The sequence below is a fragment of the Monomorium pharaonis genome, chromosome 2, assembly GCF_013373865.1.
Source record: "Monomorium pharaonis isolate MP-MQ-018 chromosome 2, ASM1337386v2, whole genome shotgun sequence".
Lineage (NCBI taxonomy): Eukaryota > Metazoa > Arthropoda > Insecta > Hymenoptera > Formicidae > Monomorium > Monomorium pharaonis.
In genome coordinates this window covers 15,190,271-15,214,337 of record NC_050468.1, presented here as the reverse complement: position 1 = coordinate 15,214,337, position 24,067 = coordinate 15,190,271, and the positions used below count along the sequence as shown (strand labels likewise).

At 32.1% G+C, this 24,067-nt stretch overlaps 1 protein-coding gene across 12 annotated transcripts in view; it reads right to left on the bottom strand.

Moving 5' to 3' along the window:
- Positions 1–24,067, bottom strand: part of LOC105837254 (CUGBP Elav-like family member 2) — a 388,597-nt gene that overhangs the window by 330,876 nt on the left and 33,654 nt on the right. The window lies entirely within an intron of this gene.

Below are 24,067 nucleotides of genomic sequence, written 5' to 3'. Positions count from 1 at the left end.
ATCCGAGCGACCTCGATGTAAAACTTTAAAACATTGTCCGGGGTTATCGCGCAATGCATACGTACTGCATATTTGACTGATAAATATGTCGATTAATGCTGTTGTACAGTTCCATTCGGTTGCATCGCGTAATGTGAAAAGTATCGATACACGGAGAAAATGTTTTACTACTTTTTAGAATAGAATTTTAATAATTTTTTAGTATGGTAAATAGCACCTAGGGAACAATTATACATTCAACCGATTTCTAAAAATCACCATACCAAAAATTAGTAATGTCTTTTTCAGTAATGTCTCTTTCTCCCGTCGCGTTGCCATTTCGCTTATTCCTCTTTTTTCTCTCTTCTAAATCTAAATAGTATTACTCAAAAATCATAAAATAATAAAACAACTATGATTTTAAAAAAACTATATTTAAAATATTTATTTTTAAAAACATTTTTAAACATATACATACTTCTTATATCCATGTTTTTTGAATAAAATAACGATTGTTTACATTAATTGGCATGGTAACAGACTAAGTTTTAAAGTTTTCGGTATTGTTTTTTCCATAGAACTTATACTAATGGAAGGGGAAAAGTACCCGTACAAATGTGTCCAAGTGAGACAGAAAACTAGTTCTGTCTCATACTTACAAATACGGCCGCTCATGCGCATTATGAGGAAAAGTTGTAAAATGAGACAAAAAACTAGTCTCATTTCTGTCTCATTTCATGTCAAGTCATGTTCTATCTATCCTTGTCGCACAGATGTTGGACACAGTTTCGGCATACGGACGATATACGCTATTCCGCTTCCATTAGTATAAGTTCTATGATTTTTTTATATTTCAATTGTCAATTGAAATTTTTGGTATAGAATTAATCTAAAATTAGAAAGAAATCTACCATTTAATATTTTTGTCAAATCTATTTTCTAAAACACGACAAAATTGGAATATTAGTTATTAAAAGTTGATATAGTTTCAATCCGTAATATAATATATACACAGTCAGTTTTTGTTGTAAACATACTGATTTTTGCAACAATGACGGTCTGTTACCTCGCTAGTATGTAACTATGCCAATTTTCGGTAGAAAATTCTCTCCGTGTAATAAAAATACATTTTTTATATTCCAAAGTAATTAGAATTACAGAATTATGCAGAATGTAAAGCGTGATAATTATTTCTAGAAATAATTTCTTGAGAAAGATTAATTGTAAGAGCAAAACAAAATATGCATTGTTATTTGAAATAAACTACATAATGTAAATAATTATCTATTGTACTTGTAAGACTAAAAAAACGCATCTATAATAGAATACTGATATTTATGAAGATATAACTTTAGGCAATACTATTAAAAATTGATATTGAAGTAAAAGCGATAGCTTCTTTTTAAAACATATCGTGCATATTATTTCCGATATTGTACATTGAAATACAATAAAGAACGAAAAAACCTTTATCCGCCGGAAATTTTAAATTGTTTACATATCTAAAGTCATTATTGACATAAGTATATGTATAGGTAAATTATTACTGTATTCATAATTCATTTGTGACCCTTTTATTTAATGATCGATAATATTCGAGAAATATATAAATTTCGAGATTGTTGGTCGGAATTTGCAGGGTGAATATTTCTACATATTTTACAACGTCATTGCGTCATTTGACAGGTAAATAATAACAGATCGATGAGCGATATCAGCAACCAAAGGGATGCGAAACATGCATTGCAACAAAGCATTATTCAATATAGCAATTAAAAATTCGTTGCGATTGATATTGCGTTCTTTCACAATATATATATTATGTATTTCATTCTGAAATTATGTTATAAAGAGAAATTGATAATTACTATGAAGGAATTGTTGTCGAGCCGATAAATGCAATAAATAGGAGTACAATAAATTTATATAATTAACTATACAATATTTTCGTTGAGAAAGAAGCCTTCTAAAAGTTTCTGTAGAAATGGCCATTATATTCTAACGCCACAAGCTTTTGAAACGAGTTTCGGAAACAAAATTTGTTCGTCGAAAAGTAAAATAAAGCATTGTAATTCTACAACGAGAAATTTTACATCATACTTTAGTTGATGGAGCGATTCGCTATTCCTTTGTGTGGCAATGACTTTTGTGACTAACTGTTCAAAGTAACGAAGAGTAATAGTGGCAATAGTCAATTTTATAACGGCATTAATCAAAATAATAAAATTTAAAAAAGAAATGAAATAGAAAAGCACTTGAAAAAGTATATAAATAAAGAGAAATAATGTGTACAGAACAGTAATTGTAATGCTATAGTGATATGTTAATAGATGTATAGTTAAAATTATTACAATCGAGAATTATTATCAATCGAGAATTATTCAGTGTAGAAACATTTTTAAAGCGTAAATAACTGGTAGATATAAGCAGGTCTGTGAGCGAAGTGTGCGCCTAGTTCTCATCCAAAATAACAATGCAAGCGGTAGGATAGTATCATTATTGCATAGCTAAGCAACCATCACTTGTTTGCCAGGGCGAAACAGTCCCGTTTACAAACCGGCAAAGAGGTATTGTTCTTTCGAGGGATCTCTCCAGCACACTTGGTTCCTACTATTTACACGGCCTAACTCAACATCATATCCCAAAGTTCGCGCAGCTCTCCACGAATGACGTACTTCAGGACAGCCATGCTTCGCAAGAGCATCACATATTTCTAATATATATATATAATTATTGTAATTTATTTATTTACATATATTTATTTCAAAACAATACATATAATAAGCAACGGTTGCCATTATAGTATATTACAACTGCAAACAATATGTATTGCATGTTTATGTCGTACAAAATTTAAATTTGTTATTTACACATATACGTGTAGATGGCAATTAATACTTTCAAATTATTTATTAAATACTAGCTATGCCCTGCCACGCGTTGCTGTGGCACTCTATTCTTACGCTACGTTTTTTTTAAATTTTCTTTGCTTTCGTTGTTTAACTTTCAAGAGCCTTGCTTTACTGTTGCTCTTTTTATTTTATTTTTGAATAAGCATTTATCTATCTTTAATAAATCTAATATTCATTTATTCACGTACTTCTAACTTTTTTTTCTAAAAGCTGCCATGGATTTAGAAATCCATTCAAAAGACTGTTTTAAATAAGTTCCTTTTTTTCAATAAAATAACAGCCATTTTTATTTTTCTTATTACCTTAATTTAAACACAATAGAAACATTCTTCGTCTCTCCCGGGCTCTCCCCGTCTCTACTCGTCTCTCCCGGTCTCTTTCCGTCTCTCCCGGTCTCTCCCCGACTCTCCCGGTCTCTCCCCGTCTCTCCCGGGCTCTCTCCGTCTCTATCCGTCTCTCCCCGTCTCTACTCGTCTCTCCCGATCTCTTTCCGTCTCTCCCGGTCTCTCCCCGTCTCTACTCGTCTCTCCCGGTCTCTTTCCGTCTCTCCCGGTCTCTCCCCGTCTCTCCGTCTCTACCCGTCTCTCCCCGTCTCTTCCCGTCTCTACTCGTCTCTCCCGGTCTCTCCCCGTCTCTCCCCGTCTGTCCCCGTCTCTCCCGGTCTCTCCCCGTCTCTCCTGGTCTCTCCCCGTCTCTCTCCCTGTCTCTCCCGGTCTCTTCCAGTCTCTTTCGGTCTTTCCCAGTCTCTCCCGGTCTCTCCCTGTCTCTCACGGTCTCTCCCCGTCTCTCCCGGTCTCTCCCCGTCTCTCCCCGTCTCAATGTGTCAAAATTTCAATAATATTAATAAAAAACTATTTTTTACACTTAAATTATGGCCATCATTTTTAAAACACACGGTATTTCCAAAATCAGACCCCATAAGAACTCTCGGTTACGAATGCAACGTTGTGTCAAAATTTCAAAGCAATCGGTGAAAAACTTACGGATATCTTAGATGAGGAGTAAACATTTACATTTTTATTTATATAGATAGATTATAGAAAATATTTGAAAAATTAAATTTAACATTTTGTAATTGTTATTTACGTATTATTTAAATAAAAAGTGTTAAAATAAAAGGAATAATATATAGAAATAAAAGAAAAAAGTTGTACATACACCATTTATAAAAATATGTTTGATCAGAAAAGATTCATAACTATTTATTAATAATATAATATATAACATTAACAAAATATACATTACTTGATGTAATGAACTTAACACACAATTTCTATAACGTTAGCTCACATAGAGAAAAGTTACCAATATTAGCATAGATCTTTTAAAGCGGCATTTCTGTATTCCACGGAAACTAAACATTGTACTATATTACTGATAACAACATGATCTACTTAGATAATTAAAGGAATAAAAAACTCTTAATTCATACATGACTTTATTTTATAATATATAAAATTTATTAAAAACAAATCTAATCTAATTCAACCTTTATATATAATCACGCTGTTGCATATCGCAAAACAACATAAGATATTTGTATAACTATTGGCAAAAAATTTTACGTCGAAGTGAAAGGCTTCTAGAAATCTTCGTATACATATATTCATTTGTAAAATTGATATTTTGTACATATTAAGGGAAAAGGAAAGAAAAATGTAGTTTACTATTTATGGGATTTAATTTCTTCAACATTTATATATAATAATTAATGTTTTTGCAGCATCAATTATTACAAAATATAAAACAATATTAGTATTATATTGTCTGATCTAGAAGACTCTCTAGTTACATATTTAAGTTTGCAAAACTTTATTGTTTTTATTTTTAACTTTTGCTAAAAAAATACTATCCAAAATTTAAGTAACATGAAAATATTAATAACCTCCATCTACAAATAGTGGAAAAATTCTAATGTATCTACATATTATGGACATATGTCTTTTATTATTTGGACACAGATATGATCATGTCCAAATAATATTCTCTCAACACCGATTTTAACGGAATTGAGTGCAGAAACAATGAAACTCAAACACAAGAACTCGTGAGTCTGGCGCTATTCAGGAGAACTTTCCGCGGAGTGCCCTAAAGTCCAGCAAGTCCAGATAAGTTATCGTCCCAGTTGGATCTCGACAACAAATCTCTCGAGGGTAACAGCGTTTTATTCGACGCGAGAACGCGACTGACCCATGAGCTTCTTGAAAGTCGACGAGAAATTTTCTGAAAGTCGTTTGCGAAAAGTACGACGGTTCAATAAGCATTCGACTCGATCTTACCGGGATCAATGAATTCATCGAATTTTTGTGAGGGAGATGCACTTTTATCCGTATAATGTACGAGACCAGGCAAAAAATCTATTCAAATCCCATAATTCCTGATATAATGCATAGCTAAATATAATACATACAATAAGAAATTTTGTGCAATTTAAAATTATTTATTTTATAAAAAAGCATATGTTTTTATAATAAAATATTAATAAATATTGCATAATATTTATTATCTATTTATGAGGTAAAATTTGGATGACCAGTAGACATTTAGCAATTTTCCCTTAAATGTGTTCAGAGTTGCATATTTAAGAATTAAAATTTAGACCTTCATAATGCATACATAATAATATAATGAGATTTATCTTAATTTTGTTAACAATAAGAAAATTAATTACCCAGAACCGTCTTCACGTTGGCTAATGTAATTCATGCTATAAGAGTCAATAAGAGCACACAATAAACTATGAAAAGCGCGATATTTGTCAGAACGATGATAAAATTACAATTACATAACATTACATTTATTTGGAATATTACGCGTGTTATATTATTTTGTTTTTGTGTGCCGTAATAGCGCGTTCATTTTTCCTCACTGAGCAAAATTGCGCTCATCGCGCCCCATTTAGTAAATGCGTCTCTGACCCGATTACAAATATTCTCGCGATCGAATCTTTTCCATCAGTATGCCATTTAATACAAATTAAATACAAATATTCGTTATGCAACTCACATTTACGTTTGAACGTCATGTAGAAATATCGTATATTTGCGATTGTAAAAGTTATAACAGTGAATGTCCGCGAGAATTCCAATGCGCGCCGGAAAAGATACTTCACCCGATAGAAATACGGTCGGTATAGGTACGGGGAGGGATGCAGAGTGTGAAGATGAAAAGTTACAAGAATGTTATTACCGCCATGAATTGCCAAAGGCAGGTTGCGTTTTCCCACCCGGCGGAAATGTTCCCTTGCGGTTCGCAGCTCGCGGCATGCTTTTTACTCTTCAAACTTGTTCCATTTTCTATATCGAAATGCGATGCGAAATCTCATCGAGAGGCACGAATGTAATGCCGTATAAAAATGAATATATACATATATAGAGAAATATTCGTATTTTCGAAAAGATTGACGGAGTATATCAAATCAATGTAATGCGACTTTAATAACAATGTAATTATCAGTAATTTTGAGAAAATGTTCTATTGTCCAGTCTGTTTATATATAAATATATCATACATAAATATTTGTAAACATATTAATAATTTTATCACGCAGTAACAAAAAGTAACAGAAATTTTGCTTCTTATAAAAAATTTTTTTTAAACATATTGTTTATTAATCAAACTAATGTTTAAAATTTGTATATTATTGTGATTAGTTATTTATATGACGATTAAACCACGTAACTCTATTGATATACGATTCTCATATTCCTATAAATTGCAATAACTAATTAAACATATATCTCGATGTCACAATTTATACTTGCTAATTCATGCTCGGTAATTACGCAGGAGCAATAATTTACGAACAAATTTAATTATTATATAATTGTTATTTAAGATTATACGTGTAGCAATTATAAGCCATAAATTACTTTAACGCAGTATCATTTTCAATTAAGTATCACTTTGAAGATGTAGATAATGATAAAATCGTGCGTGAACTGAGGATAACTAAAGTTCGTCGATATAATGCCAATTATAAATGCAACTATAACAGGAATACCACAGACTGAGCATTATAGTTTGCCGGATATGTCGTTGTGGATGTTATGTAGCAGGTGTGCTACGCTATTCGGCAACTCGATGACGATGTGTGCTCGTTATTAGCAAAATTGCGTGAGCTAATTGACTAATTAGAGATTAACGATGGATGCTAGTTCTATCGTTCCGGATGTATTGATGGATTACTATTTTGGACCTGCGACGAGCGGCCATTATAACGCAGTTTATCGATGCGTCTCAACCGATATTAGAATTTTTTAAACATGTGTGCTGCACAACAATGCAGATAATTAATGCAGCAATATGACACAATACTATCATGTAAACAATTACATCGTCGTTACCCGTTATTATATCCGATTGTTAAATTTACAAATATAGTGGTAATTTATGTGTACATGCACTCTCTCACTATGTATTAAAATTGGAGAAAAAGAGAAAAAAGAGAGATAGCATTTTGAAATTTTTGAATTTCTTAAATTTCGACTTTTTTGCAAAAAATACATTTCTAATTATATTATATAAATTATATAGTATAGTATTACAGTAAATTATAGTATTACAAAATAGATTTTGATATATTTATTAATTTTGTTGCAAATACTGCTATATAAAAAAATATATACTGATAAACATTATCCGTTATCATGTGTAACAAATAACTTTGATGTAGGTCGATAACTTTTCTCTGATAAACGAGAAATATTCATGCAAACTTCCGAATGACAGCCATACCCATTACCGATAACACAACTAATTAATTAGTGATTAGCGACGAAAGCTCGGTCGCCCTCTGCTGTATTGATGGATTGCTGTTTCCGGTTCAAACCATACATTATACCAGCGAGTGCTCCAAATAGTCATATCAGCCGATCGACATCAGCTAAAAGCATTTTACTTCAGATTCTTGATCCAATATATTATCTTCAACTTCGAGAAAGAGAAATAATTATATACATTTTGCTTCGAAAATTCAATCAATTAATTAATTTACATAATAGATGACTTTTTATATGATACTTTTTATATTTTAATAAATAAATATTTTGTATCTGTAATAATTGTTCATTTAATTGTTATCTAGTTAACAGATCTTTAATTTAAAAGGTTGAAATATCCTAATAAAAGAAAGGAGTGATTTCCTTCAATAAATTAATATAATAAATGTTTAAAGTTTATAATTTTTTACGTCACCAATTCATGTTATTCCAAAGATTTGCCTAAAATTTATCATTAAAAGAATAATTTTAATAATAAAAACTAATATTATTATAAGAGTAAAAGCGCGCGCGCGCGAGACAGAGAGAGAGAGAGAAAGAGAAAGAGAGAGAGAGAGAGAGACAGCACGAATAATAATGTAAGATACTTTAAATTAAATTCTATGAAGCGTGAAATATATCACCGATAATACGCGAAAGTTTTGCGGTATCTCCATCGTGGAATACAGTTATTACGGAAATTTCGCGCGATGGCAGCTCATAGAGCGAACCTGCTTGCGCAATCTAAAGTCGACTTAAGTCTGATATGAGGCCGTGCTAAAGAGCAACAGCTTCGCAATAAGGCTTTCACAGAGTAAGGCAAATCCGGCGAAAGATATGGTAGTCTTAAATCAGAAAAAAAGCTGCGACGAAAGAGCGTTCCTCGTGGGATTGATCCCGAATGAGGATAAACGTTATTGACGTGGACACAACGTTACGCACAGCCTCCCACCGAGTATTTTCAATCACGAGATTGCTCAATTGCAGCCTGGTTTTCCCGCTCTCGGCTACGTTGCTTCTTTCTTCGGGAACTCCGTTTTCCTCTTATTTGCTAAAGCAGAAAGACCGAAGCCAGATTAAAAAGCGCGACTACGACCCTCGAGAATGATTATCTCCAGTACCGACAATACAGACAAGATAACAGGACAAGAGGGATGGATGGCTTAAATGCGTCTTCCAGCTCAATCTGATTGAGTACAACCGAAGCGAAGTCGACGTAAATGTAATGGTCTCTGATTAAAAATTGTTGAGCAACTATTCTTTAATTTATACTACACGTTCTAAAAACAGTATAAAGTTATGTTATAAAAGAAATAAAATATAGAAATTAATTTAATAACATCTGCAAATTTCTGTCATATTAATTATCAACTTTTTATAAATAAAAAATTTAATTTTAACATGAAAAATGTCCACATCTTTTTAATTAAAAAATTCTTAATATATTGCGCTTTAAAAATAATAACTTTTGCTTACTTAAGTAATATATTATATGTTACTAATATTAACATGTTACTCAAAAACAAATCAATTTTGAAATCTAGCATAACTGATATTCAATTTTAATTTCAAAACTGTCGGAAATATCACTCATGTAATAATTAGATTGCCGTAAATCTGCCGCTCAATAAAAGAAGAATTCTTCAGTTAATTAGCAGCCCACCATACCTCCATATCCCTCATCGAAATTTTAATCTCCGGTGGGACAAAAATGAACGTGGATACTCCGCTCAACTAGAGAACTTCTCCGCAGAAGAAATGGCATTAATGCGCCGGAACAATTGTAAAAAGTAGATTAAAGCGGACAGTCATGACCGCAAATAATTCCAGCTGCGTCCGTCGCCGGATATCATAATAGTCCTGTTATTTAAATGGACGTCATCAACGGGCACGTGACGTATCATTAAACTAGGACATTAAACTGCAAGCGTTAATCTTCTCCCCCGCGCGTACGTTTAAAACTTTTGTCCCGTGGGGCCTGGTGGGGTGTCCCTCTTCCTCTGATAAACCACCTCGCTTGCTTCTTTTTATCCTCTTCGACCCTCTCGGATTCACCCCATGGTTCTCCTGACTGAGCCAAGTGCTCGGTGACACGACAAAAGTCACTTAGCTCGGTGATGAGGTAGGCTTTGGCGATTTCCACTGCCATTCTGGTATCTGTTGTCGCGTGGTAAGGGTAAATGAAGGTAAAAACTCTATAGCCGGGGAAAAACCTTATGGAATATCTGAGAACGGAGTTTATCAACTATCCCCGTTTCTAGGGTACTCTATGTGCGAAGCCAGCGGAAAGTAAAAACGAAAGAAGCATATAAACGTAAGCGTTCCATAGAACCAGCTTTATCATGCGCTTTGTATAAAAAAGTACTACTTATTTTTATAAAATGCTTGTCATACTAAATATAATCCGTCACTGCATAATGTTACCTCTGAGTAATAAGCCGCTTTTACTTTTCTATAGTAGTCATATGTGCACCACTAAAATATACGAGAAAGCCAACGCACAATATTAAAAAATTGTGAAAATGTAGATTTTTTGTAATAACGTATAATAATGTTGTGTTTCGCATTCTGTGATACAGAACATTGTAACTGTTTAAATACAACGTTATAAATGTCATAGTGTATTCACGCTATGACTTATGTACTTTTAAATGTAAAATATAATATTTTAATTTTTATTTTGTTAAAACAATAAAATATATTACAATTTATATCTGTATTACAAAAATTTTTAATACATTGAGCTAAAATGCTAAATTTATTATTACGTTTTTCAAACAACAAACTCATGTATTGCTTTCGCGCACGTCTCTATATCAAAACGTGAAAATACCAAAAAGGTATGTAATGACAGTCATTTATTTTATTCTCCATTAAATCGTTAAATTGCATAAAAAAGGTTATATTACGTATAAAAATGTACGTTATAATTGTACGGATAATTATACTGGATGGAAAAATGGAAAAAAATTATTGAAAGAAATGAATATATCACGTAATGAGAATACGATTCTTGTTTGCGTGAAGAGTTTTAAATAGCAAATCTCCATTATACAATAATAATCCAAGAAAACTTCCCGTGCCTCCACTTTTCTAATTTGTCTTTAAATTCAAGTCATATTGTTGTCATAATTTTCTTATAACAACTTTAATTCAAAACACAACTTCGTAACACGTATTTTAAACTAGTTGAGCACTTTTTAACCACCGAGTTTGGAGACGAGAGCTTTCGTAACTGGCTTTAAAGTGTCGGATTTTTGTGGTGTAATAATGAAAGGAATTTTCGTGTCGCTATATTTCGCTTTGTATGCATTCAACGTTCTGAGAGTTAAATGCGAATGGGAACGCCACCAGCGCAACGTTTTGTATCAATTTACATTTCTCACTTGGTATTATAACTATTTTTGTATGTTATCATATATTTCTCGTTCTTTTCGAAAAAGAATTCTATTTAAAAAATTTGTGTCAAAAAATTCTTTGTTATAGTTAAAACGGATTCGATATATAGAGCGTTATATGAAGATCAAATCAGCATTGCTCGTATAAATTAATCTTTATCACGGAGAGACGTCTGACCAACTGCTCAAACAAAACTGTGTCTGCAATTTCTGTCGCACCAGTGATATCTACATTTAGTTCTCAATCAATAATCAATACACAAGATTTTCTTGTAAACTTAAAATAAATCTTTCTTCAGCAAAATTCTTGTAGAACATCCGAATTATTTTGGTAAATAGCTGAAAAAATACTGCATATCACACTTTCTAAAGAATCATCAATATTGACATGCACCACTTTATTTTTGAGTAATATTCTTTAAACAAAAGCTAAACTTTGAAAACATAAATGTAAAAGTAGAAAATGCTTCTATTAGATAATACAGCAGTTTTTATAATACTATTTCATATTTTATAATAATAATTTTTCGCAATTAATTAAAAAATGAAGACTTGAGAAATTAGATCTTAAAACTAGTACCATAGTTTACATTTTCCTTTGCTGTTTCTTTAACATAAATCATTTATATACAATATTAACAAGTTAATGTATATGAAGATTTCTAGAAGCCTTTCACTTTGAGATATAAAACTCTGAGATATCTTTATGCTGATTCATAAAACGTTACATGTAATGCCTCTTTATGAGATCTATCAGTATTAGCAATCTTTCGTTATGTAAAGACTGCTGAAATACTATTATCTGTTTATTGAAAACAATGCTTTTTATTCACTGATAAAATTAGAAAATTATGACAAATATTTCATTGAATCCCTTGTAATAAGAAAATATTGATATTCTATAGATATTCTTATAATTAAATTTGTCGAAAGAAAATATTCAGGAATTTAAGAAAATTTTTGATTAATGTGAGTAATAAACGAAATAGCTACTTTTTTTCTTAGTACATGTATAGTCTTAAGGAAAGTTACATGCTCTGCATTTTCTCCCGTGCGGCTTCATAAATCGCATCGATATCGGGGGATGAAGCTTAAACCAATCACTTAAAAATATCGATAGCTTGCCTAACTGCTTCCAACTTAGAGAAAATTAAGTGCATTCAATGGCACATAACGAAAGGTATTTCAAGCCGGAGTTTCTGCTTTAATCTCACGTTACGAGCAACTAAAGTTCCGCGGAACGAGAATCGATACGGCGACAAAGTACGCAAATAAAGAAGCGCCTGAGAAATAAGGTAAATTGAGAAAGTGAATTGAGCAACCGGTGATTTTCATCAACCGAGCTAGCTTGATTTGGCGCGTGCAACAGGTCCTGCTATTTACTTTGAAGAGTAAGGACTAAATCAAATTTTAGTGAACGCCACCAAGAGTGCCTTCCTGTTTATATATCTTACTTCATTTACGCGCGTTTATATATGCAGTTTATAATTAAATTTTGGTTTATGATACATGAGATTCGCGAGAATAATATTTTGCATCTTTATCTAAAATTATGAGTTATCACAGCATTACCGAGAACATCATACTATCATGTTGCGGTTAAAATTAGTCACAAATAAATTGGAGTACATTAGAATAAATTAAACCGCGTTAAATGAGAATAACATTAATTTTATGTAAACTTCCAATAAATATAAAATTTAAATGCACGTTGAATAAAGTTACATGTAATATATTATACATTATTACATACAAGGTAACATATTTTATTTTAAGTAAATATATCGAAAAAGATGGAAAATACAAAAAAATGTTTGAAACAAAAATACTGTCGAAAATAAAATGGACAACCTGTATATTAATATGTAAATTAAGTTTTGACAGTATACAACCATACTATAACAGTATAATTTTACATAATATATAACTATTTTCTATTTAATTACATGACTTTTGTCTTCGCAATATAGTCTAGCAGAAGGTCTTCATTTTGTTAGTGATAAAAATTACAGGGGATACCTTGATGTTTCACCTTGTTGTAATGAGAAACCTGATTTCAAATTTGAATAAGGAATCTATTATAAAAAGAATATTATTTTGATTTGCCATCAATTTATTATTATAATTAATTAATAACGAGAGATAATGAATATGGCAAGTTGATGTACATATAATTGACTGCATAATTTAACAAAAGTGATTGTAAACAGCGGGTATCATCGTTATTATAACAAACATCAATCATGCATTTCGAAAATACATCTAGGTGAAACATGACGTTGTGAACTAGCTATCAGTTCTGTTTTCATCGCTGGAAATCTTTGCGGAACAAAGAATGGTTAGATGACAACATAACTGTCAACAAACGACGTACAACTTGGGAACTCAATCGTGTGCCCTCACAAATATATTTTATCAATGAATGGTAAACTTTATTGGACTGTTTACAATGAAAACAGTTGGGTACATGTAAGCCCTGCAATAGTTGCGCATGTGTCGATTCTAGTGTTGACCCAAGCAACGTTTACTGCCTCCATAAGCAATTTTATAACCAGTATGTGAAAATACTGTCGAAATACACGTTCGCAGGATTATGTTGTTCGTCAAAGTACTCAATGTAATAAATCTCTTGTATCTTTCATATGGTGAGAATAAATAAAATAATCATTCTTCAACAGTTATTAATCGTTATTAAAAGATAAAAAATTAAGACTTTACAACAAATCATACTGGAAATTTGCTTACTGGAAATCATACCCAAATTTGCTTGTTTAATTAACTGTAATAAAATAAAATAAATTTTTTCTCTTCTAAACGTTATAAATGGTCAAATAATTGTAAACTGATTGCTTTACATCAATCAGGGTATCTCAGTACTATCCGTTTTCTAAAATTTTTATAAAGCATTCAAATCTTAGCAGCAAATGTATTTTTTAATTACAATATATATCTATATATACTATATATGTATAAAAGTTATTTAACTTAAAAAGTAATTTCAAATGAAATCGTACTACATTAACTTTAAATAAAAAAGATTTCTAAAGTTTTTACAAAAATATAAATAGAATTTTTGATATAGAAAACTTCTGATTTCGAGATACTTATTTTTTACTTATATTTTTCATATAAATGTGAAATTTTTTCAAAGTGCACCTCTAATTTTTGACAATACGTAATCGAAAGTGTAATTATGAGAATAAGCAGCATATTTCAAAAGCTATTACTTAACAACGGTAGAACATTTTCCTACGCTAGAATTTGAAGAGTTTCAAACAAATCCAATAACACACGATGTACAAAACGCTACCACGGCGTAGACCGAACGCAAAGTGCAACGTACCTGCATTGTGAATTCGCCGGGGGTCTTTTCCGCGCGCGTACATGTGCGAACGTGCGGAGGGCACCTCTGTATGTGCCTAGCACGTGTGCGCACCTGTGCCTGCATTTACGATCCATATGTACGACACAGGCACGTGTCTACCGCGCGAACATGGTATACAGGGTGTCACGTTACGGATTCCTTGTTGAATTCAATGCCAGAACTCCCCCTCCCCGTCCCCAGGAAAGATCGAATGGGAGAATTCGACCGTGACAATTTCCGTAACTTCCGCAATTTTCCTTCCAGAAACAATTTTATTAATACACTCGAGACTGTGGACATTTTGCGAAAATCTAATTCAAGATATTTTTGGCAACCCAACAAAAAGTCTTATAATCTTTTTACAGTCCCTTGCCTTAATTAACACTTTAATCTCTTTGCATATCTTTTGTTTTCAGATAATCGTCTCATTGAAGCGTGAACTCTCCGATAGCTGCCTTTTCACTTTTAATTTGAACATTGAATCAGTGATTCAATGAAAGCGCATAAAGGGACATGTTCTTCGATGCGTCTTATCACAAACGAATACTTATCAATGCTCACCATCTCAGCACAATCTACTCTTCCCGTTCGGCTCGCCAGCTTTATGCTTGCGCACGAACAAGTTTAGATGTAAGCTCGCTACTTTCATCGATGGATGTATCGCGCATCACAAATCCGTCGTCACATCCCACGATTCCGCGAAACGAAGAAAACGGGAGCACGGAGTACGTGTATGCATCTGCACGTATACGTGCTTGCGATAAAAATGGGTTGGAGAAGATGGAGTAGGTTATCGAGACTCTCTCTTCACTGTGATCGGTTTGAAAAGCGCCAGAGACCAATGATACGCTTGGGAAGTGGCACTCGGAACTCTGACGGAGCGGTAGAAATATTATGAGGTCTAAACATTTTCACCCCTAGTATCATCACAGTATCGCCGTTTTTGAGTTGTCTGATTTAGGTATGGCGTCATGAAACATTGTAATTGATAAAATAGTTTGTGTGTGTGTGTGTGTGTGTGTGTGCGTGTACGTAGTTTAAGAATTTGTATTAAATTACATATATTATAAACGGTTCATTAAAATTTTTATGTTAATTTCACATAAGACATCTATATTAGAAAATAAACACAAATATACTAAAAAACATTAAATAAAAAATGTTCCAACAAAATTTAAAAACGATTTGTAGAAATATTTTTCTTCAGTAAAATTAACATTTATAATATATTGACACATTTCATCCATATTAATATTAAAATTTAGAGATATTGCGGAAATGTAATCACAATCCTATATTAATACAAAAAAACAAAGTTTTTTATGTATTTTATTATAAAATATAAATACGCAATTAATTAACTTTCTTTATGTCAAATAAAAAATAAAAATGTTTTGTTTGATCTAAATTGACATTAATTTATTCGATTTATTTGTCATGTATTCTCTAAATTTCAATCAGTGAAAATACAGTGATTTTCAATAGTATATTTATAACTTGTCAATCAGTGAAATAAAAACCGATTTTTCAGTGATTATACACTAATTCTGAAGTAAAAATCACTAAAAAAACAGTGAATATTCACTAATTATCACATTATATATGTAAGTATATCATTGCAAATCAGTGATAATATGATGCCATTTAGTTGATTGCCATTTAGAGAGTAGCTTCGAGACATTTGACGAAGCGAGTTCAGATTTGCGAGTTAACGCCCAGACGTGCGTTTACTAGTTGCAGTGACCGAATCGGTCCTATCTGCGTACACGCGTGGCAGCGCCAGCACAATAGAGGAGATTACGGGGACACTACCCTGTACGCTACGCCGAGCACGAAGATGGCGGACACGCGCTCATGTGATCGGGATACGTCGAAAAAAAAGCATACACGTAGATTTCCATTTTTATGACCGCGAGCCGCCCCTTTTGTCCCGTGGGAGCGTCATCTCTGTTGAGTGGTACCGGACGGTCGACCACTTTCGCTGAGACGGTTTATGTCATTCTTATCTCAACGTATCTTCTGGAGGTAACAATAGCAAACAATATCGAACGAATACAGAGTTCGACCAGCTCCCCGTCCGAATTCACCTCCTCCCTTCTTGGGAGGGAAAAATATTGGTATAGTATATAACTATATAAGATAAAGATACCTTTTCGATGAAGCCCTTACGCTCCAACAATGCAATGAAATTGCAGATCACAAATACATGTATAGAAATATCGGTATAATGTCCGATAATATCGTAAATATTAGAAATAAATTCTCCGACAAATATATAAAACCAAGTCAATTACAATAAAATTTTATCAATAATTTTTATGCTTAGATATAAAGATATTTAATAATAAAAATTAAATAACGATAATATTTCCAGTAACGTTAATATCGAATATAGCAAATAAAAAAGTTAGAAATTGTAAAAAGGGATATAAAGTAATCTTCAAAAGTATTAAAAAAAAGACATAATTTGATTGGAGACATACTGTACTGTATACATATATATGGATTAAACAAGGGATTAAATAATTGTTAGATATTTACGTTTTCCGATAACTTCTGTCCGAACATTTATCGCTATAATCAATGTGCTCAAATTCTCTTAAGAAAATTTTTCGTTTACAACGAAAAAAAATTACTAGCTGTAATTGCTGAACGATTCTCAAATTTAACCAAACTATCATCTTACTTTTGATCGAGTCTGCGATAGGGAGAAGACTGTTCGTGCAGATGAAAACTTGTCATCCCATTGCACTTGTCACGTATGTACAGGTGAGACATACCTAGAAACCACTGCATCTCGTGCGTAAAGGTAAAGACGATGCCGAAACGCGAATGCAACCGTCTTCGGTGAGAGTGCTCTCGAGGCGTGTGTTAGGAGAAAAGTTTTAACGAGACAGCCAGAGATTTCTCAGCCGTGAGAAGGGAGAGGAGAAAGGGAGCAAGTCGGCGTATCGCTTTTTCCTCGGCTGAAGCCACCGAGGAATGCAGCCCTTCAGGGCTGAACTCCACCGCGCGGAACGACGTTTCGTGTTACGCGACGATCCTTCAACACGCTCTGTTCATTGCGCAACCAGTGCCTGGTACCGTAAGAAGCTTCGCTGGTTTATCAGCAAGGAATTACCCTGGCTGAGCAAAAGATAATTTTTTTCCCCTTGAATTGTAAGAATTGTTAGTTCTAGAGACGACATTTTTCGTCTTAGGAGAGAATAATATTTTTAAAAACAGCATTGCTTTCCGTATTTTGTTATCATAAATTTCATATTAGTATTTGAAAGTTAGGTAGTGCTCTGAGATTCTTTTTTCCCCCTTTTTTGTAAGACTTTTGTAAAACGTATTATGGATATTATGAATAACATTTCTGTAAACAGAAACGTAAATAAAGCATAAGCGAGTTGACAAAGGAAATATCTTGAGACTAATTGTTCTTTAATTGATATGAGTAACGCAGGAAAATAATTTTTCAATTGTAAATAAACAAATCATTTAATTGATCATGAAATCGGTAAAGAGTTCACTAAAAAAACTGCGAAACACGCGGCAACGCGCAGTGAGCGAACGGCGTCGTGTAGTAAAATTATTTGGCGCAATTCGCTGCACATCCACTGTACCGTGTAGACAGCTGTTCGTCCAATAAATGTGACATGCGCGAAACGATTACGGAAGCGACAAGTGAATAACAGTGAATTCGCTTTGCCAGGCGCTTACATAAAATTGCAGACTGCAAATGACAATATATATGTATGTGCCGATGAAATGAAATTTTATGCAAAACGGGGCGTATGTGTCGCCATCGCAGTAGTTTATAAAGTTATTACGTGATTGCGAGATTCATAAGAGAAGAAGGAATAGAGAGAGTGCGCTGTTTGGAAAATAATTATCCACATTATCCGCTGGTGAATAAACAAATGAGTTCTGTGACGTAAAAGGATCGTTTAATTGTTTATAAAATGCCTTCGAAATGCACAATGTCTTCGAAATAATTTCTATTTTCAGAACAGCCTTCTGCTACACACACTTTAATAAACAAGGGAATGTGATCGACGTCTGGTTCAGAAAGACCGTAATACGGCACGTCCTTTTTCCAACGGAAAGCATATAGAATTGGTTTTCAATTTTACCATCACTGCCAGTGAAGTACCGGTGTTCCGAGCGTGTCTCGGTTATAAATTAAAATCAAATGGAAACCAAATTACACGCCGCGGGAAGGGAGCACGTAATTTATCGCGGGAAAAGATGCCGCGCCGCCGCAAAGCATTGAAATATTTATTAACGAAAGGTCGCATTTCGTTCCTATCGATTTACAAAAGCACAATAAATTGATAAAACCCTGGAATTATTCCAAGCGCAGAAATATTTTTTATAATTAAATACCGAATCAGTCAAATATAAATTATAATTATGCGTGCCAATACTTTTACGTGTCTCAGCGTTATAAAAAGAAGATTATTTGTTCGTTGCAAAAAAATACCGGTCTTTCACGTCTCGTTGTGCGGCCGAAGCCTACAAAGCGCAGTTTACAAGAACGAACGAGTCAATGCAATGCACACGCGACGCTCGAAACGATCAATGACACGGCTGATGCGGCGCGTTCTCTCTTCTACATGCATACTACCGCAAATGCACGAAGTTCGCAAATCGGACGGGACGGATGAAAGCGATCCCGCAAACGTGGCGTTTGCGCGCATTGGACTTGTTAATTGTTAATCGTCTCGGCCGCGCTCGCACGTCGCGTGCACACGATACAAGCGTCACTTTATCCGCGGCCGAAGAGCATAAGCGCGCGCGCGTACGACGCGACGCACGGTCGCATTACCGTGATTGCTACGGCAGGAAACGCTAATTCACTAATGCGTTGCCTCCACGCTCGTATGCCGCATCGTTGGTTTCGTACGCTATTGAGGATAGTTTAGGATTATGTATATACGTTAACACGACGCGGTTGCCCTTCTTGCAGCTAGATACGTCGTCCCGTCGATTAATTGTCTCGGAGAATCTCCTCCGCTTGCACATTCTATTTGCACGTTCTTGTTTCCCGTTGTTCATATTCGAATTGGCATCGCGAGTAACTGATGCGGAAAAATTTCCGTCTCCGGAGTGTGATTCAAAGTTTTCTCCTAACTTTTGAATAAATAAATTAAAATGCCTCTATTTCTGCGAATAAAATGTAATAATGCAGTGGTACATAAATGTGATGATTATTTTACTTTATTTCTGAGTTTCTCTGTTCTAACAGGAATTAAGGGGTGGATATTATGGTTTGAAAGATCAAAAGATCGATTTTTCTTGCCTTTTAATATTCTTCTTTTAATATTTAAACCTCTAAAATTTAATACCTGAAGCGTTTTGTCGATAATTTAACGAAATTATAAACAGAGCAAGCAAGTATCGCACAGGTCAAAATCGAATCGCTTGAATTAGGTGTTTGTTATCGAATGTTTTCGAGTAGGAAGACAGTTTATGAATACATGAGTCATTATCATGGTATGCTCTGTTCATAATCATTCGTATTATACTGTTTACACTTCTTTGTTTCGACTTGTATATAGCCGTGAGATAAGATTAAAAATATGCAGTACGGTTTTATTAAGTTAGGTCATCATTAAACATTGAACAGTGCATTATTGTCAATTTTAATTTTAAAAATGTTTTAAAAACGATGGTTGTCAAAATTGGATTGCAAAGAAATTTGCTGATAAAAAAGTTCGTTTACAATCAACAGCATGGCACAGGAGACTAAAATAGCAGGTGGCTTTAAAAAATTGAAAAAATAAATAACAAAAATTGTTTGAAAAAATGATTTTTCAATAAATAAATAAATATATGTATATATGTACATATATGTATAATATATATACATAGATTTACATATACATATATTCATTTATTTATTTATTTAAAACTTAAAATTACTTTTTCCAAAACTAGCTTTTTTAGTCTTGCAATACATTTCTTGTAAATTAATAACAATATGCATTTTCTTTGCATGTACTTCACATGTATCTCTTTCACTGAAACTAAAACGAGTATTATACTCATTGTGTATTTAAAAAAGTAAAAATGATAAAATTATAGTTTTAAAAGCAATAAATTATGTCAAAAAACAAGTCAATAAATGAGCTATATAGTTATCTCATATAAAAGTTTGTAAATTTATTACATGATAAACTTTTATATGAGATAACTGATATAGCTCGTTTATTGACCTCTTTTGACATAATTTATTGCTTTGCAAAAAACCGAGCCTTATCATATCGACTTTATTTTTTTATTTTAAAAATTAAGATTTTTTTAATAAAAAAATTATCTACAAAGGCTATTATTTAATTAAATATAGTTTCGATAACCACACATGTCATAAGTAAAAAAATTTTAGTTTTCTTGTTGTATTGTAAATATTGAGGAAAGGCATTATTTATATTGTCTTTATATTACCTGCTTCATGCATCTTTCTTATAACTATTTAATCAGTACATAATACGTGAAAAAGTATATTTCAAATTTTTAAAAAATATTAAAATGCTAATAAAAGTAAATATGAAAAGTTTGATATTAATTTTTATTTTTTTAAAAAAGAGTATTCAAAAAATATATCTTTTTCGATCTTTTAAGTCAGGATACTTCCTTAAAAAAGTATTGGAAAAAAATATACAATAACTTTTACGTATCTAAATTTTTATAAATGCAAATCATAATAATTATCGGCAATATCATGGGGTCTTTCGCTATCATATGCAAGGAAATACTGATAACATTAATCGGATTTTGATCACTGTTTGCTCTGGTGTAACAGTGTAAACTTACGGTGGTTCCAATAAATACGCCCAATTGTAGGAAAATTTAACAAGCTCGATTAGTACGTGCATTGATTTTGACAAATCAAATAATGCGATAATAATAAACATCATAAATAAAAGAATCTATTAAAATTATTTTGTTTCATAAGAAATCTCTTTTTCTATATCAATTTCTCTTTTTAATATATTGTAATAAAATAAAATTATTAAAACATTATCTAATGAAACTTTATAAATGAATATTTTTACTATAATATTTAATGGTATTATAAACTTTATATATAATATTTAAAGTATAAAAGCTAGTTAATTAGAAACAGTATATTTTAAAATACTGGATTAATTTTTACAATATTCAAAATTATATTTTTAATATTAAAATTTTATTAAAGAATAAAATAATTACTATACTGTTATTACATCACTAATATTTATTACATTTAATTATTTATTTTGCCCATTTGCCTATATTTTTTTGTATATTATGATGTATATATAAAACATATGTAATATGTTCGTATAATATATATCTGCGTTAATAATTATATTATATTAGCATTTAAGAATTCAAACTAAATATATTGATTAATTTTTTTTAAGACAACTCTATCCAATAATTTCTTTTCAAATAAATTACACAGTTTATGTAAATTGCATGTAATTTTTCAAATGTATAAGTATTTTAAATTCACGTATATTTCCGTATATTTCACACAAGAGCAACATTGCCATTTTTACGAAACTTTGCAATGTTCTATTTTGCACGATAGGGTCACGATTGTAGACCTTTGCGCATCGATCGTGCAAACAGAGAGGCGTGCATGGGTGCTTGTGAAAACTCGGCAAAAGCACAAAGTGACGGTGGGGGTGGGTTAAAAAAATGTTTATCGCTCGACGAGTTCGATGAGCGCAATTAAACCGCTGTCAAAGACTCGAAACGAGGCGTGGATAGTACGGTGGCGCAGTATAATGACGACGAGGGGCTATAAGTTAATCAACATTAACTCGAAACTCGATCCTACCATGCGATGCATGCCATTCTACTGAATTTCTGCGTTAAAGAGTATCGTACGATCAATCAATTGCAATGTAAAATTTGATAAATATACTCTACAACGAGCAGCATCCGTGAATTAATGTGAAAATTGCATAAAAGGTTTAAATTTTATTAACTTGTAGACTTTGTTCATTTTGATAATTATGTGATTCTTTAAACTACATTCAATTATTTATTTGTTTAATGATAAATATACTTAAATATATAATTTTGTTAAATATATTTATGCTAATAATCACACACAAATATTCTTAATACGTGTAATTTTAATCGTTCCTGCACATTGGAGTATTAATCAGATCAAATTTCAGAATATACACAATGCTAACAGAATTATAATTAAAATTAATAATTAGAATTACATAATAACTTCATAAAATTATTTTATTTTATGTAAATAAATAATTATTTCAAAAATCGAGAAAACTTATACATAAAATTTTCAATTTACAGAGATTATAAAATTGGATTGCTGTTAGTTCAAAGGACATAATATTACAGAATTGCTTTTCAATATTCTTATGTATATATGTATTATATTATATATTATTTTAAATTATAAAAAAGTAAATGCACATATATACACTTGGATCTCTAATGGGAATAAAAAGAACGATAATAGGAAATGGACAGACGGTCAATGACATTAATCTGATTTACATAAATCGAGCATTCGTGCCAGAAGCTAATTCGTCGTTCCACTTCATTTAATTGCCGTTCAATTTTATGAACGGGCCACAAATAGTTCTACTTTGTGACATCGTCCTCCTTTTCCCAACATTATCTCAATTTGAAAAGAAATTATTCTCCTGATTGTTGAACATGCAAATTAATTATCAAAAAATAATCTCAGTTATATTTTACTTTGATGATAAAGTACATAAATACACAGAGAGAAAGATTTCTTTAAATTTAATAAACAGTTTTGTTTGACTATTCCAAAGCATATATTTCTTTGGTCTTAATAAGTCTTATACAGATTTCTTTGGATTTAATAAAATTTATTAGAAACAAATGTATGCTTTGGAATAGTCGAACAAAACGGTTTATTAAATTGAAGAAAATTCTTCTCTTGTGTACTGTTAAGGACAAAAAATATGTATAAATTGCTAATAATGCATTTATATTTCAGACTTTTTAAAATTTGGTTATTGCAAAGATTAAATGAAGTATATGAAGTATTGAAGAAACAATATTAAAAAAGGCAAAAATGTAAAAAAAGCATAAGCACTTTGTAAATACATTGTTAATTTTACTTAAGAAATGTCAATACAATGGCGATAAATTAACAAGTCCAGTTAGAAAACAAGCCATTCAATTTTACCTAAGAATGCTTAATTCGTTTTTTTTCTTTCTCATTTTTAAGCTCTAATTTCAAATATTTGTATGTATGTGTTTCGATTATTTAATCCTTTTTAATCAAATAGGTAAAAATATTAACCGTTTTTTTTCTCATTCAGTAATATGGATTCATTCCTTGGAAAACTAAAACAGTTTAGGTTTAACATTCTCTTTATCGCGTAATTTATTTGTATAGTCACATGCACGACACGATATTCAGCAGTCTAATTATCGAAAGACAAGGACGATATGCGCGAGAAAGGAAACTAGCGATTTACAACGATCGTTTCTGAAAAGACGTTCCACGGCTGCGCCGCCATAACGAGGCGAGTTTCGCAGACGACGACGCTGCGTTTTCGTGCTCCGGCCCCTTTAATGGATATATGCATAACGGAGAAACCGCAAATGCTTCAATTATGAAACAATGAAATAGTTAGGGGTACCGGGGTTCACCACCCACTT